Consider the following 6791-nt stretch of genomic DNA (forward strand, 5'->3'; position numbering starts at 1 on the left):
ATAATACTAGTTAAACATTCACTAAATGTAAACATATATTTATTAGGTACAAAACCATAAATTTGATTTAACTATTATATTTTTACATTTATTTTCCATAAAAAATATTATGTTTATATTATTATATAGTAGGTACTAATCAAACAATTATTTATTTAAATTCATTACACTTTTCTCACTGTGTAGTACGAATATGTAATTTAAATGGAAGCCCTCTCGTCAAAAGCTCCAATAATTTGAATTATTGAAGCGATTAGGTGTTTATGTACATCGGCGTGACTAATGCGATCTGACAAAAACCATAGTGATCGTTTCCCATGAATGAAATCTGCGATGTTGATGCGGCGCGAATTGAATGGAGCGTAATAAAAATTGACGATGACGTTGCTGCGACGGGCCGACCCCGTTTAGTACGAGATGAGAATCTGGGTTATCGTTGACCTTAAATACATTGCACACTAATCCTAATGCGATTACGAGAGATGCTGCGATGTCATCCAGACACGCTTTCGGTGCGTCGATCGCGTTCGCGCTCAGCAATTTTTATTCCCCCTCCCCCCTCCCCAAGAGTAAGTGTTGATTATAAATAAAATATTAAAGACGCACCCTCCCAGTCTGGATTTCTGAGAAAAGAAGTGTCGCCCCCTCGTCATCACACGCGATTAATCTTCCTCGGTATTTGCTCTAATGCATTCAACTGCAGTTGCATACGGGTCTCCCACATCCATTTCACTAAGTTCGGTACGTTTTTATGGAGTTACCACGGAGGAAAAAACCCTCATAAAAACTAAATTGACGATCCATTACATTCTGCGTCGCCGATAGATCAAAGATTTCTGTCTGAGAAAATAAAAAATGAAAATTTTGTTAAAATGAGTTTTCGTTCTATCAGTAAGCGATTAATTTATAATTCAACCTCTTTTTATAAAGCAACATATTTTTATTGCCTTCTTCGTAGTCCAAGCTAGAATTATCTAGAATTATACACTTTGCTTGTTCTTCTGGGTTATCGTTATGGTTTTTTTTAACGCAAACAAATCCTGGGAAACGCGGTGCCAACCGTTCTTAACTGACGTCATCCCAATTAAAACGCGTACATACGTTGACATATATACGTTAAAAGTAACCAACCGCAGGATAGTTTCGAGCGGGTAATGAGTGACAGCTGATGTTTTTAACTTAACTCTTGCTCTTAGAGTTAATTAATAAAATAGAGAAGGAATCCGATTGTACCGACACTCATCTTTCTCGGATATTTAACAAAAGTCCTATTATTCGCATACTTTTTCTCCGACGCGAGAAAATATTGACTCTCATCTCGTCTTATCTCGTCAAATGAGAAATTGTTTATGCAAAATCTTTTTATAAGAAATGTAAGTCGATTTCGCTCGTATTTCTCGCATTAAAGTGATAATGTGAACGATGAAGCGCGTCATGCGCTCCAGATTTGCGTCACGATTAAAGGTGAAATTTGCACGATTACCGATGCGCCGCGAGGCGAACTCCCGCCGTTGTAGGTGAGAGGATGTGGCCGACAGGAAGTTCATTGTATATGGCTACACATATAATGTTGCATGCCGGACGATCCTGCATATTTGACGTAACATCAGGCTCGTCGCGCGAGAATCCGGGGAATCCCGTTCGATATGTTGTATCTTGAACGATAGGATTCGCGTTACTTATTTCACGCCAAAATATCATTTTTAAAATAAATATTCTTCCAAAATTTAAATTATGCAATTAAAAAAATTAGAATTTATTGAACTGCCTTTTCGATTTGTGCTCGAAGTGTTTTCATCTTGTTTGATTATATAAATAAAGTTTTTTGCACACTTTTGTTTAAAATATCATTAATTGTATTTGAAAAAATTTTGCTGAAATATTTATAATAAAAATTTAATTATGTACAGTTCTGAAAATACTTTTATTAGAGCATTAAAATAATTATGTAGAAAATTCAAATGTGATAAACAATACCAAAAAATTTTTTTAATTTTAGGCATCATCTTGAGCATTTTAATTATTTGAATAGAATTCCAAAAAAATGTATTTAACTAAATTTTTTAGAACTTCAGCAAAACCGTTAATTTCCGTATATTTGAAAACTCGGAAATTTATGCTTGCTGATATTAGTACAGTTTATATTATATGGTGACGTCAAAACGTTGAAAAAGAAAATATCAGTGTAACGTTACTCTCTTCCATACTTGTCATTTGTCCATAAATATTTGTATTATTTTAATTATGTTATGATACGAACGTGATATTGTTGCTTTATTATTTCAAGAAATACATAAATAGATCATCGGATTTTTATAGACATTGCAGATATTTTTTGCAGACATACACAAAATATGCAAATTTATACAAATATGCATAATATGCATAAATATACATTTTTAGAATGTTTTTATAACAAGATAAATTTCTATTTCTATTTTTACTTTCCAATTTGCTTTCTAAAAAAAATATGAAATTGCATAAAAATCCAATATCTATACATAACTATAACAAAATTGTTTCTTACAAAGATACATGCTAATGTATGCTGATCTAATGTGCGCAATTAGTGCGTAAATAAGTATACGTAGTAAGTGTAAATAAGTATGTATACAGTAAATACATAAATACGCAATAATTAAAAAAAATAAACATCATATTATTATTTAGACGATTTTTTGGCTATTAATAATTAATTATAGTATTAATTGTTTAATTTAAATTGTTCTTGTCATTATAATATTTTTTAAATATTTGACTATAATAATTTTTCTAAAAATTTTTTTTTATAATTTATATTTTTATTTTGAATTATATAATTATTATATATAATTGATTATATATATAATCCTCTTTAATCAAATCGTATATTTAACATTTAAGTACATAATTTTTTACAGTTCTACAAAATCATTATTGATATTATATTAATTAATTTTAAATATTGTTATAATATTTTAAATATTAATGTTATTATACATAATTTAATCTTTCACGTATGATAATTCTTGTTGATATAACTTTTCTTTTGATCAGTTATTTGTATTGATATTATAACATATTTAAAGCCGGCGTATTAGAGAAATCATACATCTTGAGCAATATCGAGAAACAATAAATTATTTATTACGTTAAGAATTATAGTACTGATTCGAGATTAGAACATCAGGGTCAACGATCAAGAAATGAAGATGTTCTTTGGATATGTTATGCAAGCTTAAGGTTATCTTCTAAGCATCACCCTAAGAGATAACTTTACTATCCTTACATGCTTAGTAAATAATACGAGGACACTATTTTTGTATCATTTTTAGTTAAGACGAGACTGTTTTAAATATTTTAGATTAACAATATTTTTCGACATAAATCGCATGTAAACTTATTTTGTAAATAAAATTCTCTTCTTAAACAAGAAAAGTTTTCCCTATAATCTCAAAGTTTCTTGTACAAAAACGATGAAATTAAAGATTTTGTAATAGTAACATAATCAATATATAGCATATTATGTAATTAAAAGCTATATTTATAACAAAGGTTAAACGTTTGATAACTTAAATTGCATACAAAATTTATTTTAAGTTAATCTTTTTAAAGGAGTAAATTTTTTTCCGGTTTACATACCTTTTAAAATTGATCTTTCAAATTTGAAATTTAATGCAATAAGTTCAAAGAGCCATATTCGATTAAGGCTGATTTTGGTGTCTAATAATATTGTTGCTTTCGATTATATAATTTGTCATATTTTATGCAAACTGCGCACCAATTATCTTTTATTAATAAAAATTATAAGAATCATGATTAGAATTTATAAATTATTACATGTTTTATCTGTAGGAAGAAGTATTCGATCAAAATTGTTATCATGCGATAATTCCCTTTCTTTTAATCATTTTCTTTTAATCATTTAAAAACAAAAGGAGGGAGGAGATTAGTAAGAGAGAATGAATTATATATTATAGATAAGAGATCGAAGAAAGTGATTTTTTTTCTAGACCACGCTTCTCCCTTTATCTGTGGCGGCGGCGGGATAATTGATTCGTTAGCGCGCGGGCGAGGAAGGGTTGCGAGAGTTCGATGACTTACAATATCACACAACTGTCATAAACTAATTAGTAAAAATTAATTCATCATCAGTTTGCGCGCGGCATCTATTCATTGCGAGAAATAGAGTATCGTAATATATAAAATTGCAGTAAATTTAATGATTAAAATAATTAAAAATTATACAAAAAGAAAGATATGGTTTACACAATCAAAAATATTTAACTATGAGTAATATCATCGTAATTATTTTTGTGTGATAGGTATGTGTATGGTTGACATGATTTATTTCCTTTGATATGTTGATTACATCAATATAGTTATATGTGATCTGATTGTAACAATCAAAATTTGTTTGGGGGACTATTTACTATGAATATCTATCTGTATAATTACATCAATCGATGTCACACTACAAAGTACGATGTGTGTGTGTGTGTGTGTGTGTGTGTGTGTGTGTGTGTGTGTGTGTGTGTGTGTGTGTGTGTGTGTAATAGGAATTAAATTAATATAAGAAGTAATTACTTAAATTGAAATTTATAACGACTTTTATGCTCCTTTCCCTAATAATTGATCATTTAAAAAATTATTTGACTATATTGATTTGTGAGGATGATACCTAAATGAGAAGAAACGTCCAGATTGCACACAAACTTGAGCAATGATCTGATACCAGAAAGCACGTTGGCGGTGCATTTTTTGAGAAGAGTTAAATTGATAATTGGTACCAATTCCGTTCTCGTCAATTGTCAAACGCATTGATTAAAACCTTTTTCATGCCGACGTCTTTCGCACGCTGCCGCGATGGATCAGTTTATTTTGCTGCTTGAAAGTAATAAAATAAAAGTAATGTTGATTGCGCTATAAATATATTCTTTGCGAAATTTAAGCGTGTACAATTTTTATTTTATAAAAATTTTTTTTCAAAATTTTCAATCTCAGAAAGCAAACACAATACAAAAGATGTATAAAGTGTGCGTTTCAACAAAAAGTTTCAAAAATTTTATTCGTGCTTTATATTGACATTTTCATATTTTATAAATTAATAAGATTATATTTGTTGGAAATAATGAAATATACATTCTAAAAATTCCGATCACACAGAAAAAAAAATATATTATATTATAAACTTCAGATCTCATAGAGTATATATTATGGTGTGCGATATGACATGTGATCAGTCATAATTCATGTAATGAACAATAATCCGAGTCGGCGAAGGCGGCGCGCAAAAGAACGACGTTTTCGTCCTTCTCCGTAAGAAAGGGATTAGATGGCCCTGTATCCGTTACGTGCTCGTCTTTCATCCTCGACGCTATGCTTATGGGCTGCCATGATGTGTCGTCGTGTAGTTAAGTTAATTAATGAATGGTACAGTCGAGCTGGAGAGTGGACTTAAATTGATACGTCCTTCGCCGCTCGCGCGCAGTCATTTTCGTGCCGCCGACGCTTGGTTCGCAGCTGGGGATACTTGCAATATCAAAATGCATCGATACTGCTCCTTTCATCCTGAACATCTTTTGGCATCGTTATTTCATTTTCAATAGTAAATATCAACGTTCAAAAGAGTGTAGAAAGTAGAAACGCTGCATTGTTAAATGCAGCGTCATAACATTTTATACCCTCTATTTGAGTTATTTTTAACCCTTTAAATTGCCACTGTTCTTACTCAATATATCCTTAATGGATTTAAACAATTTAACTCAAGAACTGTATTAATTTGGCTGACATTTAGTTTATTTACTTTAAGTGCACATGCATTAATAAGAAATGCTGTTTGAAATTAGTAAGTTAAGTAATTCTACTACAAAAATGGATTAATTAGATGTGGTTTTTTTAAATTACATATATTTTGTATTAAAATAATACTTTTTTTATTCATTTATCAAAAATAACATAAAATGTATAATAAATAATAAAATGTTATTTCAAGAAATTGCTTTAAATCTGATTCTTTAATTTTTAACAGCGTGACTAAAAAATTATTAAAATAAATTTGAAATATCTTATGTATTTTTGTGTGCATATTATTTGTATTAATATATTTGTTGTTTCTTTCTCGTTAATATTTCTACTTGATTACTGCAATCGATTGTTGTCAATGCAAGGTATCTACGCTTTTATTGAAAATGGCGGACAGCGTTGCGGTAAACTCCTGGTATTTGAACGAATGGAAATTGAATTTCAATCAAACCTAAGCACGTCTACTCGAAGTAAATACATGATTTTCTTGCGCTTCTGACAAATTGGCAGTTCAAAGGGAAAAACTGTCACGACTGCAAGGATATGCTTACGTGCATTGCATTGCCAAAGAATGCAAGAACTAGGTCGTCGGAACAACAAATCAACTCATCGACATAGATTTCAAGAATCGCGAACAACACTATGGTCTTTAATATTCCTCATTAATTAACACGTCGTATCAATGACAATATCCGCACTCGACGCGAAAGCCATCGATTAGACGGAGAATAAAAAGTTATGAAAGTGATGAATACGCAAATCGTCGTTATATGTTTATACGAGAAAATATTTACAAAATTAGCTTATTTGTAATAGCTTATTTGTGATAACAGCAATGAAATTTATATTTTTGTTAAGAAAAAATTAATTCTGTGTTTTTCAAGGAATATAAACGGAAGAATTTTAAATCATTTTACTTAACTTGGAGAATTAATAAGATTTTTAAAATTTGTTTATAATACTTCTATATTAAAAAAAAATAATTTTTATTTATTATTAAATATTAT

At 29.8% G+C, this 6791-nt stretch overlaps 1 protein-coding gene across 1 annotated transcript in view; it reads right to left on the minus strand.

The window, feature by feature from the left end:
• Nucleotides 1-6791, minus strand: part of LOC108688753 (proto-oncogene tyrosine-protein kinase ROS) — a 37385-nt gene that overhangs the window by 29674 nt on the left and 920 nt on the right. The window lies entirely within an intron of this gene.

This window comes from Atta colombica, unplaced genomic scaffold, assembly GCF_001594045.1.
Source record: "Atta colombica isolate Treedump-2 unplaced genomic scaffold, Acol1.0 scaffold238, whole genome shotgun sequence".
NCBI lineage: Eukaryota > Metazoa > Arthropoda > Insecta > Hymenoptera > Formicidae > Atta > Atta colombica.